The sequence below is a fragment of the Vicugna pacos genome, chromosome X, assembly GCF_048564905.1.
Source record: "Vicugna pacos chromosome X, VicPac4, whole genome shotgun sequence".
NCBI lineage: Eukaryota > Metazoa > Chordata > Mammalia > Artiodactyla > Camelidae > Vicugna > Vicugna pacos.
Window position 1 is genome coordinate 7,717,143 of NC_133023.1, and position 22,234 is coordinate 7,739,376.

The following is a 22,234-nucleotide window of genomic DNA, read 5'->3' on the forward strand; positions in this document are numbered from 1 at the left end:
CTCGCAGACACTAAAGTTCTAATCTCATATAATTTTCATGTCACAAAACAGTAATCTTTTGATGTTTTTCAACCACTTAAAAATGTAAAAACCATTCTAGACATTCAGGTCATATAAAACCCGGCAGCAGGCTGGATTTGGCCCACTGGCTGTAGTGTGCCAACCCCTGATATAGAGACTGGGTCATTTAGCACCCACCACATATTTATTTACTATCTACCACCACGTGCCAGAGACCCAGTCTTCGCACCCTGCATCATGAGCTACATACATTAGCTAGATTCATGAGGGCAAGAGCTTTGTCTCCTTTACTTACCTCGGTGTTCCCAGTATCCAAGATAATACCTGGCAATTCATTATCAATGAAGAATAAGTAATTCACAAATAATAAATATTTGTCAGTCTAGAGACTAAATGAACCAGGTACATCATGAGTACATCAATTTCAGTAAGAAATTGGAAACTAACCAACTCATGTAATAGTGTATCTATGACGGAGAATTTCTTCTGGATTTAAATAAACTGTTAAGAAACAGTCTTCTGAAACAGAGCCTGTTGATGAGCTAAAAAATGCCAATATATCAGGGTAGAAAATAAACAGAAAAGTATCGGACCTGAGGAATAATGAATCCATGACACTCATACTCATTAATCAGACCTCTTACCAGCAGGAAGACACAAACACAAAGGTCAATGTTGCCCTGTGACCCTGAGCACATGGGCCATGAAGTAATAAACAAGCACCCAGTAAAGTGCCAAAGCCCACCAGCACCGCCTAGAATGTGTTTCTGGCTGTTCTTCAACTCTCAAATGCACACTCCAGGCCAGCATTTTTCTTTGGTGACTGTTTATCTCATAAATGGATGACTCATTTTAAGGCTCTCTGGATCCAGCTTTTGAGTAGTTGTCATAGGATTTTTTTTTTAGCTTGAAAGTGGATGATTTCTCATTGTTTCAATTTCCTAATTATAAGTGAAGCTGAAACTGACCCAATGTTTCTGGATAGACAAAGGGCCTTGACAGTTATAAAAATATCCTTTTATTCTGGGGGCCTATGGGATAGCATGAATAAAGGTTAACGATACGATACAAAATGATACAGCCCTGTGATTTTGGGGAGTGATTTTGCCCCCTTAAGGGACATTTGGCAACATCTGGAAACATTTTTGGCTATCATGAGACTAGGGTGGGGTTTCCTCCTGGCAACTAGTGAGTAGAGGTCAGAGATCTGCTGAACATCCTTCAGTACACAGGACAGCCCTCTGTGCCCACAATAGAGAACTATTTGGCTGCAACTGTCCATAGTGCAGAGATTGAGAAAACCTGCCATAACTTAGGTCTGTGGTTAGGCCCAAATTACACATAATCTCCTTAAAATGATAGTATCAGGAGATATTAACACTCATGTATGAGTTTTATTTATCATCAAATGCATGCACTATATACTCTTATGTATGCTATGCAATATCATGTATATTATACGTGTATTATTCCTATATATTAAGCCAATAAATAAACAGAATCCAAATTTCTTTACAACTAGCATTAAGAAGCACAAACACTACAAACCATTATAAAAGAGGCAAACAAAAGAAGTCTCAATATAATAGAATCTTGATTAACTGGAGAACAACTCACTAAAAGCATTGACTAAAAGACACTTCCTTCCCACCAGAAGTATACATTTAGAAAAAAGAAACAAAAGGCAAACTGAAAAACCAACAACCTAATATCTGTGATTTATTTCAGAAAGGTCATTCTTTTGAGATAAATTGCATCTTTACAAGCAGACTTGATATTCCCATGAAATAAAATTGATTGAAATAATTTTGGTTTTGGTCTCTACCACATTGTTTTATGATGTCCTTGGGACTAGTCTCTAATTGCAGCAACTCTTTAACCTCACCCAACAGTAAACCTCCCCAGGCCAAGTGAGCCAACAAGGAGTGATGCAAGACTGCTCAAAATATGGCCTGCAGACCTGGGGCAGTGGAATTACCTGGGCAGATGATTCTTGTAAATGTGCAGGTTTCTGGGTTCTAAGGCAGATTTAAGGAATTAAGGTCATAAGGAATGCGACCCACGTACCTTCATCATAAATCAGAATCCTCAGGTGATTCTTATTTTTGTACAATAAAGATTGAGACCCACTGGCATGGATTCAAATAGAAATGAGCTCTTTGGCAAGACTCAAAACATCTCTGAGCCTCAGTTTCCTTATCAATAAGACAGAGCAAAGAATAAGATTTAACTCTCAGGTTTGTAGTGATCATCTGAGTCAATGCAAGTGAATTTCTTGCAGAGTGCTTATTAGCTCCCAGCAAGCCCTGAATACATGGTAAGTAAAGTTATAATCAATATTAATCATCATTCCTCTAACTTTGCATCCCTTTTTAAAACCTGGCAGTTTCTTAGTGCCACCAAAAACTCTTGAGAAATGGTGTGTTGAATTCATGAATAAATGGTTCCACTATGTGTAACATGCCTTTTGTTGGTGATTACAAGCCAGCCAGCTGGATTGTGGTTTCCTATAGGTGAAAAGGAGATGAAAAGACCAGATCAGTAAGTTAAAGGCTGTCAAATGGCATGTTATTTAGATAAACCATGCCAGGGGCTGAATTTCTTTCAACTGTTTCCTACTGTGGCCAGCTGTCATTTATTAATGATTAATAATTACTGAAGCATGGCATAAGTTTAAATGCCAGGCTCACAACCAACATTTCTGAAAAGGGCTGCCTAGTTCTTCATAACTCCAAAATAAACACATCTCCAGTGACAAGGAGCTCCCTTCTTCATGAGCTTCCGGGCAGAGTGGAGGGTATTTGCATAGCTGTCAACACCCCTGCTTGGACTCTTAAAAGAGGTTACTCCTTTATGAACCCAACAAAATAACATTTGCTAATTCTTCTTCTCTGGATTCTTCAAGCATTCCTTCTCAAAAGACCTTTATAAAGGAAGATTTTACACTTTAACATCATACATAATTTTTATGCTTTATTTATCTATTCTGGTCCCTTTTTTTAAAAGGAGGAATTTTAGAAAATTCTGAACAGTTGGTAGGTAGAGTGGTCCGTTTTTACCATTCGCCTTAGTATATCAGCTGTTGATTGCTACATGAGGGGTGTCAAAATATGTTACAGTAACATGATGGAAAAATGTGCCTCACTCATTCCACAAATACTTAATGAGCACCTTCTATAGGTCAGGCACTGTTCTAGGCACTGGGGATTCATCAGTGAAGAAAACAAAGAGCCTTTCCCTCATGGAGCATCAAGGCCAGTGGAGGAAACTGACAAGAAATCAACATAATAAATGAGTAAATTACATAGCAAGTTACAAGGTGATAAGCTCTAGAGAAAGAGAAGGTAGAGGAATGTGAGGGGAATCAGGAGTGCTGCAAGGGCTTTCCGGGTAACCTTACTGAAAACTTGATATTTGAATCTCACCCTTACGGAGGTGAGATAATGAGCCAGGCCGACTTCAGGAGATGAGCATCCTAGGCAGAGATGGCTTGACAGAAGGGCAGCATGGACCAGTGGCTAAAGGCAAAGGCTGGCAAGCTAGGCTGCCTGGGCTTGAATCCCAGTTCTGCCACTTTCCAGCCATGTGGCTTTTAGCAAGCTATTTTTCTCTCCCCATGCTTTGTTTTCCTAATCTAAGAAATAGGGGTGATGACAAGCCAGGGCTTGCCAAACTATTGCCTGTGAGCCAAATCCCGCCCACTGATTGTTTCTGTAAATAAAGTTTTATTGGCACACAGTCACACCCATTCCTTTCAGTATTGTCTATGACTGCTTTCACACTACAATGGCAGAGTTGAGTAGCTGTAATGGAGACTGTCTGAGCTGCAAAGCTGAAAATATTTACTACCTGGCTCTTTATAGAAAAACTTTGTGGACCTCTGGACTAGACTAAAAGTAAAGGCATATCTATGATTAGGATTTGTCTTTGGGATCAGCATTTTCTTCCTCTCCTAAGATTTTGTTTCTCTGGGCAATATCCCAAAGAACCTGTAAAGCAATCACACTACATGGTAAGACTTGGGGATACTGGAAAGTACGTAAAAGCTAGGGTGAAATAAAAGCGGTTACCTGCAAATGGCCTATTTATCTGAATTACTGATAAACCAAAGTAGAAATAAACATTGTCAAAACCAGTGTTGTGCTAACACTATTCAAAGAAAAAAACCAAACAAACAAAAACAAAAACCCCAAACCAATCATCACTCACATCTTGTTTCCAGTCAGAAGAACCCTTCCAATATTTGGCATAAAGGGGATACAGCCACAAAATTTTAAGTCCCCAAAGGCAAAAATGACAGAACAAAAGGCCAATTTCATTTCTGTGTATCCCTAGTTGAATTGTGGACTTGTCTACCAGCCACCAATTTAATTCAGAGTTTTAGGCTTCATTTGAATCTTGGATGGGGAAGAAGTAAAAGAGCCTGCACAGATCCCAGGGGTGTAGAAAATGGAAACACATGCAAGAATGAGAAACTCCTTGGTGACAGGGCCAGAGGCTGACAGTTTTCCTTGTCTTTCTATAATTAAATTTAGTTCACTGACATTAGACCGACAGACCTCTGGAGATGGATTGAACCTTGGAGATGCTGCTAACATTGTGCACTCTCTGCTAGCTACTATTCTAAGTCTTTTATTTATAGTAACTCATTTAATTCTTACAACTCTAAGGACTATGTTACCATTAGTACCCCCATATTTCAGATGAGGAAATCTTAAGTAACTTGTCAAGATCACACACCTAGTAATTGGCAGAGTTGGAATTTGAAGCCAGGCAGCAGGCTCCAGAATCTAAACCCTAATTACTATATGTATTTAACCAGTTCACATGATAAATCAATCCAAACCCCTACATTTACAAAGGAGGAAAGCAAAGTCCAAAGAAGTTAGGTGGCCCCTGCAGTAGCAGGGTGGGGTCTGGGTCATAAGGGTCACATTCTGCTTTTTTTTACCACCGAGTCTTTTCATTATGAGACACACGTTTATAAAGGGGTAAGCCAGACAGTATTTAAAAATCCAGAAGCTTAAAGTTTTCCTCTTTTATAGAGCAGGGCACTTTAGATTTATGATTAGCCTAATCTAATATCTGAGTTGTTCTCTGAAGCCCATATTTATCACAGCCACAGCAACTAAAATGTTGCCCCAAGTTCAAGAAATTTAGAGGGGAAGAAAAGCCATTTTACCCTCTGAGCCATGAAAACAGCCTGTGCTGAATCTTTTGCAGAAATCAGCCCGGTTATGCTGTTCCGTTTCATCACGGCACAATCCTTCCTGCTCCAGTTTGCTCATTTCAAGCTGCTCCAATATTATCAATCAATCTAAAAATAACGTTCTCACAAATCTCTATTGGCACCGACAGTTCTTAGCTGTCACACATCTCAGATGCTGATCAATCCATTTTTCTTCCCAAATCACAAGACAAATTTGGAAGAATCCCAACATTTTATCACAGTAATCTGGAAAAGAAGTATAAGTATAGATATTTATATTGCTTACCCATGAATTATTCAGCTGTGTCTCTGCTGTCCTAATTTCACTGAACTAAGCTTGGAGTAGGAACTTCAGTCTCTTTAAAAAACATTAGTTTTTCGCTGAAAAATGCATCCTGAAATGGCAGATTGCACAGTGTCTGAGACATGGCCCAGCTGGCATAGCTGTGACTCCCACGATACCTTTTGTTGCCAGAGACCTCCGCTACCATGAATCTTGGGACCAAAAAATGCAATCTTTTCATCGGACCATTGAGAAGTTCCTGTCCCTTCAGAACGGAGGCAGGCTGTGTCGCTGAGTGAGTAGTGTGAGTGAGTGAGAGTATGTGTGTGTGTGAAAGACAGTGTTAAGGGGGAGGGACAAAAAGAAAGCAGAGAAATTGAAACTGGATTTCCTGCCCCCCTTTTAAAAAATAAGACTATTTTCAAGAGATATTCTGGAGTTGGAAAAAAATTCCTCTAAAAAAAAAGTCCCCCTTTCCACAGGGATCTACAAATGGTAATTGGATTGTAACTGTGCAAACTGTCCTTATTAGGAATCAACCAAAGAATGTCGGAAGCCTCGGGTAAAACCCCTGAGAGCATGATAAAGCACATAGGGTACTTTCTGTGTTTAGGCTAAATTCTCAATTCTTACTTATATTCTTAGATTCTATTTTAAAACCACTGACTTCATTTTTCTAACACTAAGTAAAAAACATTAAAAAAACAAAAAGGTTTCATTCTCTTTTATACTGAAGCACAACACATGCTCTGAATTTTATGCTCTTTGTGGAACAATAGCCCTTGAGAAGCTGTTCATTTCCTGAACAGAGGGTGTGGAGGTCAGAGTGGATGTAACCACGTGGCCACGTTTAAGAGGGTGCAGGTTGGGTGGGGGCTGGTGGGGAGAGAGTCATGAAGAGCAGAGAGAAAAGGAAAGATTAAAAACATATCCTGATCACTAATTACCTTGATCTCCATGTATTCCACATGGCACTGAACCAAAAATAACTCAAAAAATAACTCAAAAAGACACCTTTGTTTTCCAGTCGATATGAAGTTATAATTCTCTTGTGGTCTCAAGTGAATTCCAACAAAAGAATCACTGTGATTATAATTAACAAAGTGAGAAATGGTTTCATGGAAGAGCTTACTGACTCAAAATTTAAGGATTCAGTATGTGTCTTACTAGGATTCTGTGAAGTTAATCATCACTTGATGTAAGCCACACACAGCTTCTGTTGCTGTTGGTATTTATTTGTAAGAGGAAAGAATTTAAAAACAATAAAACACGTCAGATGGTTTTCTTCACCAGAACAATTACACTTAAAGAGAAATTCAGAGTACAAATTTACCTGTTACTGCATATACCTCCACCTCTATCACCCTCAAAACTCAGGTGTTGAAAATAGTCATCATTCCAGCAGATAGTGAATATTATGGTTCATGTAATCTGGATACTCACTAATGGAATTTAGACCCTCAATTAAAGTTTTTAAAAATATATTTCACATGAAATTGATAAGTATTCAATTCATTTGTCATTGTTAGGCAAATGATCTTTCAGTTTATGAACAGATGAAAGCAACACCTAGTTCTCATTGAGTCCTTTACTAAGTGTCAGATATTGTTCTAAACATTTTATGGATATTGATTCATTTCATTGATAAAAGAATTATAAAAGTAGGTTACATTATTATCCCCATATTACAGATGAAAAAACAGAAGCTCAAGAGGTTAAGTAACTTGCCTAAAAATTCACAACTCATAAGCATTGCAGCTGTGATCCCAACCACTGAGGCTTTAATATGAAATTAACTAGAAGACAAAGCCACAGTCCACAACCAGCAGTAGTTGGAGCCATGTCGTAAGTGTCCAAAAAGAAACAGACACAGCAATTTAATAAATAGAATTACCTAAAACTGGAGTGGCCTGTTCATTTGTTTGATGGATATATACACTGTCAGGTCAACAGACGTTTCAGGAGAAGGTGGCCACTTCCTTAAATAAATAATCTCAAATAATTTCAAGAGACAATGTCTTGTGAAATTCCTAGTCTGTTTTAAGAGTGGAACCAAGTCAGGCTTCAAGAGGAAATGCAGAAATAATGGAGAAGCTGTGTATCTTTGACATTCTTTGGAAAAATGCATTCAAGCCAGGAAAACAAAGGGTGATAAGGATTCTTCTTTAAGATTTTGAATACTCTTTAAGTAGAACCAGTAAGAGGCCAAAAAGTCACCCAAAGAGCCTTACAAATAGATATCAGGAAGCAATCCAAAGATGCAATCTGTGGAAGAGTTTTGCTAACCAGAAAAAGATGCCAAGAACACAGTGATCTTCTACCCATTTAACTCTCGATTAGCCAAGAATACCAAGCCACAATTTATAGCCTCGGGATCTATGCCACTAAGCATCCACTCTACCTTCTTCTTGGCTTTTATTCTGGATTATTTCTGTTTATACCATAGGGGAAATTTTGCACATTCAGGGCAAAAATATTATAGAATCACACTGTCAAACTTTTGGAGTGAACATATTTCTGATTACACGGTTATTTGGCTTAAAACACTTTGATGTCTCTTCTTTAGCTCCTGGACAAAGTTCAAATTCTGTAGCATGGCATCCACTACCATGTGTGCTGATTTAAATAGAATAAAGTCAAATAGTCACTGCATAAAAGCAAATAATAATAATAACAATAATAAAAAATACTGAGCATGTATTAGGTGATATGCACTGTTCCTGTGTCATGCATTCACTCCTTTCCAGAGTTCCATTTTACAGAGGTGTTGATGGAGGCAGAGAAATAGAGGAAAAGACTGACTGGTTGCATACAGTCTCTCTTCTTCATGGCCTGTCAGCTAGACTACACTTTTCAGTCTCCTTTGCAGGTAGCAGAAGTCATATGATTCAGTTCTAGCCTATGGATTACAGGAGGAAGTGATAGGCTTCACTTCCAGCCCTGGCCCATAAAAACCTAAGCCATGTGTGGAGTCCTAGGCATAGACAACACCTCTCAGTGGTCATACCCTAGTGTCCCCTGCTCTTCAATCCTGACTGGCCCTGTGATCTGCTTTAATCAATCAAATGTGGCAGAAATGATGCCGAGATAATTCTGGACCTAAGACTTAAGAAGGCCTGGCAATTTCTGCTTTTGCATTCTTGGGACCCTTGAACCACTATGTCATAACTGTAGCTACTGTACTGGAGAGACCATGTGGAGAGACCACACGGAGAGTGAGAAGAGCTTAGCTGTCCCAATGTCTCAGCTAAATCCAGCCTGCAGACAACCTCCCAGTTGAGTGAAGCCTCATGAGTAACCACTGTCAAGGCCAGCAGAAGTGTCCAGCTGAGGCCAGTTCAGATTGCAGAACCATGAGAAAACGAAATGGTTGTTGTTTTAAGCCACTAAGGTTGGGGTGGTTTGTTACCAGTAATGAATAACTAAATCAACATCTCCTTGTGTTGAAGATAGCAGAGCTGCAGGAAAAAACAGCTTGGGTCCTTGAATCCTTGTTTAGAGCACAGCTGTCCCACGAATTGTAGACACTACGACAATATGTGTGAGTAGTAAATTGTAGTAAATTGAGAAGTAAATTGGTGAGATTTGGGGATGTATGTGATGTAGCGGCCAACCTCACCTTCCTTAACTTCTTCTGTTCACACAGATAACAAATCTAGACAGTTTGAATCTGGAGTCCTCCCCAGGAACCTCCCCTGTACTTCTCCCCACAGAACCTCACGGCAGGTCATTCCTTCACTTTCTACATTTTCACATGGAAAGAGAGTAGCTGACCAACTGGACAATAAAATAAAAACTATTCATTATCAGTCACTTTGCAAAACATGTAAAGTCTTTTATGAACAAGATGATAGATATATGTTTAATGACATCCTTCAGGTTTTAAATAATATATAGTCGATATTGAGAAATAGGTGATGCTTTTATCTCAGAACTATGACAACCTGATCAAATGGCACAGTGAAATTTCATCTGGATTACATTTATTACCGACAAAACTTTCGTTGGTTCAATTAGCCTCTTTCAACCAGTACCATAGAATTGGCACTTGAGGTGTTAATATTTTTTTCTGATTGTACATTAAAAATGTGAAAAAATTGGGAAGGACATTTTAATCCTTCTGATACTATAAAGGGTACAGTGAAAATGTGATATCTTTTAGTTTAATTATCAGACTCTACCTTTGTAGTGTTCAGAACTTTAAGAGGTAAGGTGACAAGTAAAAGGACAGAAGGATGATTCTGCTTTCTCTTCTTACTGTCATTTGCTTCTCTAACCATGGTGATCTGTCCTCTCCCCACCCCCAGCACTTGACCTTGGTCTAATTTCTAGTATCCTCCTGCTGCTACTGTAACCCACTTTCAGAGAGAGTAACTTTTAGAACCTTCAGATCTAAATATCTGCCATCAAAGCACAGTATTAGGCAACTGGAAGGTTACTTAAGGCCACGAATCTGAAACAGTGAAAACCACAACAAAGAACATCTAACAGTTAGTTAGTGTTTACTGAATACATGCTATATGCTAGGTGGCAGGTACTAGGATTATTCTCATTTTGCAGATAAGCAAACTGAGACAAAGGGAGCTTAAATAACTTGCCTGAAGTCACATAACTAGGGAGTAAGGAGTCCAAACCCAGGCAGTGTGTTTCCGGATGCAATGGCTTTAAGCCTTAGGCTATATCACAGCATACCAATGCCAGTGACCTTTTCTTCAGTAAGTCCCTTGGAAGACAAATGTGCAAAGGAAGTGTGACACAGAGCACCCAACAAGGACTGGAAAGCCTCTCTGCAACAGGGAGAAACCTGGTAATTGCATGGAGAGCATCTGAGTGCCCAAAGGCTTTACAGAATAGAGGCACAGAAAGGTGTACAAATAGAGGCAGGGCAGCAGGCAGAAACAGACCAGACAGCTGATGGGGTGCTTACCTCCAGGAGTAAGGACGGGGGGACTGGTGTTTATTTTAAAGAAAGAGAAACAGGCATTCTAGAGAACCTCCCAAGTGTCATAGCCTTTACAAGTGGGGATACGCATGCTAAGTTGTTGGGTAGAGGTGTGACACAATGAAAGGGGAGTTTTAGGAAGGATGAGCAAGGCAGAGTGGTGCAGAATAGACAGGAAGGGGATAGTGAGAGGAAGAAAACACTGAAGTCTATAATATGAGTGGTAAAGGGAGGCTCCATGCCTGGCATCAATTGACAAAAAGGGACTTTAGGCAGCAATTAAACAAGCAGCCCTTACGGATGTTTTCTTTATGGGAATCCCTCAGTTCTTCCACTAAATCTGGATCCCCAGAGAGTCAGATCCAACATTATACTTGGAGAAATGCCTTCAGGGGTATAATGAGATATTCATATTTCATGTTATGTGTTGGGGAGGGTGGACCTAGAAAAGAGATCATTTTCTTCTGGCTCTCATAGAGACATGGGTATGACATCACTGGTTTCAATAGGCTGCAGAAGATGGCATTTCTTTTCCATTGCAAGGAAAGCTGAGTTACAAGGATGGATGTGGTGGGTTTAACCCAACAAGGACACTCAGATGAGAGGACACCCTTTATGGGGAAGAATGTCACGTGAGCTCTCTAAAGAGCAGATAATTTATTCAGATATGAGCAGATTCACTGCTCATTAATCAAGAAATGGATTTCGGAACAAGATTATCTATAAGATACAGGGATGTTGGAGAAATATAATGCCAAACTGGAGAACTCAATCCCTAGTTAGATATTTACAGATCAGCAGGAAGTGAAGCAAGCCTTAAGGAAACATGAGTATCATATTTAGAAGATGGAAGAATCTATACTGAAACTCTTAAGCAAAACAAAACAGGCAACAGTAGCAAAAAATACTGAAGTGAATTCTTTTCCATTTTCTCATTTCAATGCTACATCTGACAGTATTTTGTTTCATCAATTGCACTTAATAATTTGCAGAAGTCTCCTCCCAATGATAGGAAAGGCAAACAATTTCCTAAAAATTACATTAGACTTAATCAATTTCTTACCTTAATGAATTAACTTTGAGTATCACCAAAGATATGAACATCAATCACCTCTAATCTATTGCCCAAGATATGAGCTGCTGCTGATAAACTTCTTAGTTTCAGTTTAAGATAATTTATCTTATTAAACTCCTTCAATAGGTAGTTTAAAACCTGCATGCATTGTTGTAATACTTCAACCTAAGTGAGAAAAGGGAATTTACACATTTTCAATCGAAGGGTGGTAGTTAACTCACCTAAATCTTTACTTGTATAGCAAATGAGCAAGCAAGCTGTTTTAAATAAAAGTATATGCCTCTATATTACTAGACTGCAGGGAGAAAAAGTCTAGCTTTAATAATATTCTTGGAATATTTGCTCCAAAAGTGAAATCACTTCAGATGCAAGTGGTAATACATTTTAGAACAAACTCCATATGAACCAGTAGTTCTCTAACCTGGTTGCACATTAGGATTACTTGGTGCATACCTCGATTAAAAAAAGAAAAGAATTAGTTGGTGCAGTTTCAAAAATACTCATACCCACGCCCCACTCCGGACGAGTGAGGCCCAATAGACCCTCCTGTGATTATGAAATTTTTGTTCTGTCTAATACGCTGGTCACTAGCCATCCATGCTAATGAACACTTGAGATGTGGCTAGTGAAACAGAATCACTGAATTTTTAATTTCATTTAACCTTCATTGATTTAAATGTAAGTAGCCACTGTGGCTAGAGGCTACTCTGTTGGACAGTACAGGTATAGATCCAGCCAGTTGGACTCTAGGGTTGAGGCACAGGCACTGGTAGGTTTACAAAGCTCTCCAGGGGATTCTAAAGTGCAGTCCAGGATGAGAACCATTGTAATGGCCTGGGATTAAGGAAACCATCAGGGGTGGCAAATTCCATGCACTTTTCCCATAAGACATTATTTTCCTCCAGACCCACAAAGCATTTGCCATGCACCATTGCCTCACTCCCTTCTGCCTCAACTCCCTTTTCTCGCACCCCTCCACACTCCCATGTGAAAGGTGGACTGTCTGCCTATTCTTTTATTCACTGACTCTGCCAGATTTCTCTGATACCAAAGGTAGAGTCGTATCCTTGTCCCTGCTCTTTCACAGGCAGCAGAAACGAAAGCTAATAATGCCACCGATTAAGAATTAAATCCCCTTTTAGGGTTTTCTACATATAGTAACATGTCCTCAGCATATAGTGACATTTTTACCTCTTCTTTTCCAACTTGGATCCCTTTGATTTCTCTCTCTTGCCTGATTGCTGTGGCTAGGACTTCCAGGACTATGTTGAATAGGAGTGGTGATAGTGGGCATCCTTGTCTTGTCCCAGATTTTAGTGGGAAGCTTTTGAGTTTTTTACCATTGAGTGCTATGCTGGCTGTAGGTTTGTCATACATAGCTTTTATTATATTGAGATATGTTCCCTCTATACCCACTTTGGCAAGAGTTTTTATCATAAATGGGTGTTGAATTTTATCAAAAGCTTTCTCTGCATCTATTGAGATGATCATGTGTTTTTTGTCCTTTCTCTTGTTGATGTGATGTATTACATTGATTGATTTGCGTATGTTGAACCACCCTTGTGTCCAATAGGCACATGAAAAAATGTTCAATATCACTAATTATCAGAGAAATGCAAATCAAAACTACAATGAGGTATCACCTCACACCAGTCAGAATGGCCATCATGCAAAAGTCCACAAATGACAAATGCTGGAGAGGCTGTGGAGAAAAGGGAACCCTCCTACACTGCTGGGGGGAATGCAGGTTGGTGCAGCCACTGTGGAAAACAGTATGGAGAGTCCTCAAAAAACTAGGAATAGACTTACCATACGACCCAGGAATCCCACTCCTGGGCATATATCCAGAAGGAACCCTACTTCAGAAAGACACCTGCACCCCAATGTTGATAGCAGCACTATTTACAATAGCCAAGACATGGAAACAGCCTCAATGTTCATTGACAGATGACTGGATAAAGAAGCTGTGGTATATTTATGCAATGGAATACTATTCAACCATAAAAACGGACAACATAACGCCATTTGCAGCAACATGGATGTTCCTGGAGAATGTCATTCTAAGTGAAGTAAGCCAGAAAGAGAAAGAAAAATACCACATGAGATCACTCATATGTGGAATCTAAACAAACAAACAAACATAAATACAAAACAGAAACAGACTCATAGACATAGAATACAAACTTGTGGTTGCCAAGGGGGTGGGGGGTGGGAAGGGATAGACTGGGAGTTCAAAATGTAGAATAGATAAACAAGATTATACTGTATAGCACAGGGAAATATATGCAAGATCTTATGGTAGCTCACAGAGAAAAAAATGTGACAATGAATATATGTATGTTTATATATAACTGAAAAATTGTGCTCTACACTAGAATTTGACACAACATTGTAAAATAATTATAAATCAATAAAAATGTTTAAAAAAAAAGAATTAAATCCCCAAATTTGTACACCCATAATTTCAAATTGTTTTTCACTTGCACAAGCTTGATCCAGGTGCTACTTTCTATGATTTGTGCCATGGGCATGATGGGGAATATTTCTAACAGTAGTGCAGTTAAGCAGCCACTGTCTTTGGAACAGTGTAATAAACAGGTCTCACCTGCTCATTTGTGGCTGTTGCCTTCAAATGGGCTGTAGTATCACAGCACAATGGTTGCAGGGAGAGCTCTGTAGTCCTGCCACCTGGCTTTGAATTTCAGCTCAGCCCACAACTAGCCATGTGAGTATCTAACCATTCTAAGCCTCAGTTCCCTGCTCTGTAAAGTGGAGATAAAAACAGTGCTTACGGAGGATGGAGCGATGCATGCAACATGCATGATAAATGAGACATGTGCTCCACACACACTCTCCTAGGTCCAGATTTTGATAACCCCTGACATGCATGCACACACGCACACACACACACACACTCAATTTTGGGGTAAGTATAGCAAATAACAGGATAAACTTTTGGGAGGAAGTCATAGAATTCATAAAAGCACGTCCCAAGCAATGATTAATTAATGTGGCAATATGAAGATAATTTGAAAAATAGTTACAAGTAAAAAAAATATGATAATGTGATTTTGTGAAATATTGAACTTATTTAATGAGTCTAATTTTGATTGATTTCCATACCACCAGCTAATATTAATGGGACAAGGAAGTGTGTGCTAATAAATATAAATATCACTGTATTCATAAAAATGGTAAGACTCAGAATTCCAGAGTTCAGTGATATTAACACAAAAAGCATACTGCATAATTTTCAGGCACATAATCACTTTGTCGACCTTTTGGTAATCTCAACTGTTGTAGCCGGACAGCATGTTCCAAGGTCATTTTCACTCACAGGCACTATTGATTTATGTTCCTGAAAACCAATTAAGAATTAAATTCCCAAATATGTGAATATGTGCACCCATAATTTAAAACTGTTTTTCACTTGCACAAGCTTGACCCAGATGCCACTTTCTACGATTTCTGCCACGTTCCTGATTTATGTATTTGTCTATGGATAGAAAAAACATTTAATGTAAGAAGATATAAAAGTACAACCCATTAGGACCGTGAGGGTTTGTAGCCAACACAACTGTTAATGGTAAGGATTGCTTGTCAATGACTCACAGCACAGATAAGATAAGCTGGGAGCCATGCTCCATCCGCAGGAGATTTAGCTATGTGAGGAACAACTAATATTTCTGGTGAATGTAAATATGTACTCATTCTTATTCCTAGCTCTAATTGTGTATTCCCTGCTTTAATCATTAAAGAATTTAGTGAGGTAAGGTATATTAATATGTACCCATTTCACAGATCAAGAAAGACATCAAGCACTGGGAGGTTAACTTGTCCAAGGAAACAGATTGTAAGTGACAGAGCCAGGATTCAAACTGATACAATGACAGAGATGAGTGGTTGCACTAGAGATGTGTGACTCTCAAGGCCAATGTTTATGACCTGGCCCTTCACAGAAAAAGTTTGTTGACCGTGTTCTGGAGCTGCTGAAATCACCAGACCTGTAGCATAGGAAATGACAGAGTTTCATGAAGTTTCCCTATTTCAAACAGCAAAGAAACCCCATCTTTTTACAGCTACCATTGCAACATGATGTATATCTGAGCAGATGAGTCTATAAAGATTTCTCAGTAGCATATTTTTCCTTCATGTTTCTCTCGAGGCTCCAAATGACCTAGACACTGAGAGACGTAGGGAATAACTCGTGCCATCTCACTGCAAGAGGGAGCTCAAGGACTGGGGATGTTTAGATAACAGTTATTTTCCCAGAAAACCTTAACTTCATAGGATACCTCCCTTGTTTGTAAGCATCACATTCACCACTCCCCTCCTCACTTTCAGCTACTTCTTGACTTATTTAAACATTAGAAATCTATTAGATTCTTTACACTGGGCCCTTTTCGCTCTGGCTAGATTGTACATTCCAGAAGGATAGACATAGCATTTTCATCTTGTGCTTCTGCGTATTTGTTGGTTGAAAGAAAGCTTTTGGGAAAGTACACTTCTGCATCTATACTGAAAGCGATTTGTGTCCATTAGCATGGAAACAAGACCAGCGGGTAATATTTATATTTAGGACATTTGTTCCAAAGTAGCTAAAATCACTTCCAGTAAAAATGAAAAAAGATCTTGCTTCCTGGCTTTTACTATTAAGTGTCAAAACATGTAAAAGGAGCAACTGAACAGAGAGAAAGTAATTTGCAGGATGATACAAAATGCTGGGTATGACATAAAAACAAGCCATCAGCAATTACTGGCACAGAGCTGAGTTTTCAGTTGCCATTTTCCAGACTTTCTTCCCCAGAAATATTTTCTCTTCAATATAGTACTTTTAAAATGATAAATTGAGATGTGTTCCACCAGACCTGGCTAAATAATTTTGCTTTGATGTAAGGAAAACAATGTTCCCTTTGAGCAATGAAACATACAGAAACTGAAGTTTTAAAAAAATAAATATGGTAAAATATTACCAGGGCTTGGAGAGTCATAGCTAATGGGTGCATTTTTTTAGACTCCACATATAATCATATGATATTTGTCTTTGTCTGACTTACTTCACTTAATATGATAATCTCTAGGTCTATCCGTGTTGCTGCAAATGGCATTATTTCATTTTCTTTTATGGCTGAGTAGTATTCCATTGTATAAATACAAAACATCTTCTTTATCCAGTCTTCTGATGATGGACATTTAGGTTGCTTCCATGTCTTGGCTATTGCAAACAGTGCTGCTATGAACACTGGGGTGCATGTATCTTTTTAAATTGAGTTTTCTCTGGATACATGCCCAGGAGTGGGATTGCTGGACTTTAGGGTAAGTCTATTTTCAGTTTTTTAAGGAACCTCCATACTGTCCTCCATAGTGGCTGCACCAACTTATGTTAATGGGTGCATTTTTAATAGATTGTTTCTTGGAGCAGTTTCAGTTTCATAGCAAACTCAAGTAAAAGGTTCAACGATCTCCCATATACCCCTTACCCCCACCTGTGCATAGCCTCCCTCATTGCCAACATCCCCACCAGAGCGGCCCATTTGTTGCAATTGATAAACCTACACTGACATATCATAATCATCCTAAGTCCATAGTCTGCTTGGTTTTGTATGTTCTACTGGTCTGGACAAATGTGTAATGAGATGTATTCACAATTATAGTATCATACAGAGTAGTTTCACTGCCCTAAAAATCCTCTGTGCTGTATCTATTCATCCTTCTCTTACCCCAGCCCCTGACAACCACTGAGCTTTTCATTGTGTTCATAGCTTTGTCTTTTCCAAAATGTCATCTAGTTGGAATCATGCAGTACTTAGTCTTTTCAGATTGGCTTCTTTCACTATGCATATAACTTTCCTTCATGTCTTTTCACAGCTTGATAGATCATTTCTCTTTAGGGCTAATAGCCTATTGTCTGGATGGACCACAGTTTATTTATGCATTCACCCGCTGAAGGACATCTTGGTTGCTCCTAAGTTTTAGCAATTATGAATAAACATCCATGTGCAGGTATTCCAGTGGACGTAAGTTTTCAACTCCTTTGGGTAAATACTAAGGAGTGTGATTGCTGGATCATACAGTAAGAGTATATTTAGTTTCGTAGAAGCTGCTAAACTGTCTTCCAAAGCACCTGTACCATTTTGTATTCTCACCAGCAATGTATGAGAGTTCCTGTCACTCCGCATCTTCACCAGCACTTGGTGTCGTCAGTGTTCTGGATCTGGGCCATTACAGTAGGCCTATAGTGGTATCTCATTGTTGTTTCAACTTCCATTTCCCTGATCATATATTATGTGAAGCATTTTTTTGTGTGCTTATTTGCTATCTGTATATCTTCTTTGGTAAATTGTCTGTTATGTCTTTGGCTTATTTCTTTTTAAATAGGGTTGTCTGCTTTCTTACTGTTGAGTTTTAAGAGATCTTTAATATTTTGGACATCAATCCTTTATCAGATGTGTCTTTTGCAAATATTTTCTCCCAGTCTGTGACCTGTTTTCTCATTCTCTTGACATTGTCTTTCACTGAGCAGAAACTTTTAATTTAAATGAAGTCTAGCTTATCAATTTTTTATTTCATGGAGCATGGCTTTGGTGTTGTATCTAGAAAGTCATCTCCATACCCAAGGTCATATGGGTTTTTTTCTGTTATTTTCTTTGACTTTTATAGTTTTGCATTTTACATTTAGGGCTGTGATCCACTTCGAGTTAATTTTTGTGAAGGGTGTAAGATCTAGGTCTAGAGTCAATTTTTTGTTTGTGGATGTCCAGTTGTCCCAGCACTAATTATTGAAGAGACTATCTTTGCTCCACTGTATTGCCTTTGCTCTTTTGGCAAAGATCAATTGATTGTATTTATGCAGGTTTTCTGGGATCTGTATTCTGTTCCATTGATCTATGTGCCTATTCTTTTGCTAATACCACACTGTCTTGATGACTGGCATTTCATACTAAGTCTTGAAGTCAGGTAATGTCAGTCCTCCAACTTTCTTCTCCTTTTTCAGTATTGTGTTGGCTACTCTGGGTCTTTTGCTTCCTCATATAAACTTTAGAATCAGTTTGCCAATATCCACAAAATAACTTGCTGGGATTTTGATTGGGATTGCCTTGAATCTGTAGATCAAACTGCAAACTGACATCTTGACACTGTTGAATCCTCCTACCCATGAACATGTGATATCTCTCCATTTATTTAGTTCTTCTTTGTTTTTATTCATCAAACTTTCGTAGTTTCCCTCATAAGGATGTTGTACAAATTTCATTACATTTCTACTTAAGTATTTCATTTTGGGGAGGGGCACTAATGTCAATAGTATTGTGGTATTAATTCCAAATTCCACTTGTTCATTGCTGATATATAGGAAAGCAATTAACTTTTGTATGTTAACCTTGTATCCTACAACCTTGCTATACGTGCTTATTAGTCCCAGGAACTTTTTTGTTGATTATTTCAGATCTTCTACATAAATAATCACATCATCTGTGAACCTCGTAGAGATCCAGGAGGTAAAACTCACAAAAGTTTGGAGGCCTCCTGATCACTGGGTTTCCCTGGGGTTTTAAACTCTCAGAGTTATCCACACTGAACCTCCAGCAATTCATCAATTACAGTTCAGGTTTCCCTAACCCGGTGCTGGTTCCCTTGGAGACTGCTGTTCCAATAATTTGTGATTCTCTGTATTTGCCTGTTGGTCCCTCCAATTTTTGGAGGCAGCAGTTTGCCCTGTGACTTCACTTCTTTAATGGATCTAAGCAGAGTTGTTGATTTTCAGTTTGTTCAGACCTGTACTTGTTAAGCAGAGTGATGTCTTCCAAGCTTCTTACATGCCAGATCAAATACCCAGAGTTCTGATGCAATTTTTTTAAAGATAAAATTTGTATACTATAGAATTTACCATTTTAAAGTATACAATTCAGTGGTATATTCACAGATATATGCAACCATTACCATTATGTCTTATGGGTTATACCAATCTACACCCATTAGCAGTCACTCTCCATCTCCTCTCACCTCAGGCCCTGATCACCACTAATCTGCTCCATGTCTCTATAGATTTACCTATCTTGGACTTTTAATATAAGTGTAATTATATAATACGTTGCCTTTTGTTTCTGGTTTCTTTCTCTTAGCATGCTTTCAGGATTCATCCATGTTGTAGCATGCATTAGTACTTCATTTCTTCTTATAGCTGAAAAAATTCATTGTATGAATGTACCAAATTTTGTTTAACCATTCATCAGTTGATGGATCTTTGGGTTGTTTTCACTTTTGGCCATTATGAATAAAGCTGCTATGAATTTTCATGCACAAGTTTTCATGTGAACGTGTTTTCAATTCTCTTGGGTATATGCCTAGGAATGGAATTGCTGGATCATATGATAGCTCTATAAATAGCCAAATAAAAGCAACAACGAAAACTTAACATGAGTCCAAACACCAAGATTTAAAAATATTTTTAAAGGCAAAACTCATTTTCCACCTCATTCCTTTCATGTGAGATAAAATATCAACTGCAAGCAAACCCATCCAATGCTTCCACTTCATATAGATTGGCTTTTGGCGCTTTTACCAAGTAGTGAGAAGGAATACAATTCTTTGGTTTCTTTTTTTTCACAAGCTGATGATCATGAGTGGCTTGAAATTTTTAAACATTTCGCATGTTCATTTTTTTTAAAGAAATTGAGCCAGGTAATAGTTATACCAAAAAAGAGCAAATAAACTCTTTGAATCCCTTTATGTTCACATGTTAATTCCAGTGACTAATTGTTGATGTCTAGCCTGGCAATTTTATGTGTTGAAGTACAGTTCCAAACCTAGTTCCTTTCAAGATGTTCTTGTCTAGACAAGGAGAGGAGGTGAAAACAAAATAAAATAGTGCACAGAACAGTTCCAGAGCCTTGTTTTAACTACTGATGTGTTCTTTGATTTTATTGTTCTCGAGGTGAGGAAAAGCCAGAAGAGCTTAGTATCTCTTGCAAGATAGTCATTCCATAAGCAAGTAAACAAGAAAGATAATCACCTGAGCTTCTTTCTGGCTCTACAAACATTACCTCACAACCTCCACTGTTGAGAAATGGAGAAGCCACTGAGACAGATAATGTGGCTGGTAGAATAATGGCCCCCAAAGATATTCACACCCTAATCCCTGAAACCTGGAAATACAGCTGACCCTTGAACAACAAGGGTTTGAAGTGTGCAGGTCCACGTACATGCAGATTCTTTTCCCCAAGAGTAAATATTAACAGTACTACACGTTCTGTGGTTGGCTGAACCTGTGGATGTGGAAGAGCATGTGCAGAGCAACCAGGTTTACCGAGGACCACTGTGAGTTATATGAAAATTCTCCACTGCGCAGGGATCCGTGCCCCTAACCGCCTCCACACTGTTCAAGGGTCAACTGTATGTTGCCTTACATGGCAAAAGGGACTTTGCTGATGCAATTAAATTAATGACTTTCAGACGTGGAGAGTCCCCTGGATTACCCAGTGGGCCCAATATAAACACAGTGGCCCTTGAAATAGAAGCAGACTTCAGAGTGAGAGGGAGATGTGACTATGGAAAACTGGCCAGAGAGATGCAACATTTCTGGCTTTGAAATGGGAGACAGGGTGCCATGAGCCTAGGAATATGGGTGGCTTCTAAAAGCTAGAAATGGCAAAGACAGGGATTCTCCCCTAGAGCCTCCAGGAGGAATGCAGCCCTGTCACCACTTCATTTTAGTCCAGTGAGACCTGTGTCATGTTGTAACCTACAGAGCTGTGAGATAGCAAGTGTGTGTTGTTTTAACCACTAAGTTTGTGGTAATTTGTCACAGCAGCCATAGAAAACGCATACAGAAGGAATCAGAAAACGAACTCATAAACTAATGCAGGATTTCTCAAACTGTTCCATGATCAAATAAGTGTGAGAAAGTTGTTGACGTTAAGCCCATCTTAGGGTCACAAGAACTCTAACTAAGGAAAACTTGAGAAGTCCTGCAGAGGGAAAATTGTACCTTAGAGTATTCTAATTACATTTGCTATAATCTCACTTCCTTTTCTTTTTTCCTTTTCAGAACATCTCTTCACATCGCTCAGATTCCTCAGAACGTAGCTGGGAAACACTGAATTAATCTCACCTCCCAGTTGAGAACCTGAGGCCCAAAGGGAAGAAGTGACTCGCCAAGATGGCATTTTGGCAACACAAAGACACAGCCCTGGCCCCGACGCTCCTCATCTAGAACCCACTCCCAGATGCCACTCTGTCCCGCTGACAAGAAGACAACGTTTCCTGGCGCCCATGTTTATCTCAGACCTCTGCTGGGAGAAGAGGCCACGCGGTGAGAATCAGCTCAACAAAGCCCACAACAGGTAAAATTCTATACTCAATAATATCAGAAACCATATGGCTGCTTTAGCACTGAACTCATTTTATTATTCAAAATAATAATGCTCAACAAACTATTGAAAATTTACTAATTTCATGTTAACAAGAAGAACGCGATAATGTATTTCCCCACGGCGATTTAGCACATTCTTAAAAACGTCTAATTCTGCTGCCAACGTCCATTTTCCCCAAATTCTGGTTTCCATAAATGCTAATTTGAGAAAGAACAGAGGTAAAACCAAATGCCGCTGTTCCTCTTCATAGCAGTTAAATAACGCTTTCCCCACATTCCCCACTGCCTGTTCCAAGAGCACTGTCCTTTGATGTTTTTCAAATACACGTTATCCA

At 38.9% G+C, this 22,234-nt stretch overlaps 1 protein-coding gene across 5 annotated transcripts in view; it reads right to left on the bottom strand.

The window, feature by feature from the left end:
• Positions 1–22,234, bottom strand: part of ARHGAP6 (Rho GTPase activating protein 6) — a 446,380-nt gene that overhangs the window by 88,834 nt on the left and 335,312 nt on the right. Inside the window, exon 1 of one of the 5 annotated variants that reach the window (XM_072956196.1) lies at positions 5,517–5,790. The exons of the other annotated variants lie outside the window; for them this stretch is intronic. The gene's annotated coding sequence lies outside the window, so the exon portion shown is untranslated. Of the gene's footprint in view, positions 1–5,516; positions 5,791–22,234 lie in introns of those variants that run through there. 5 annotated transcript variants of the gene reach the window in all.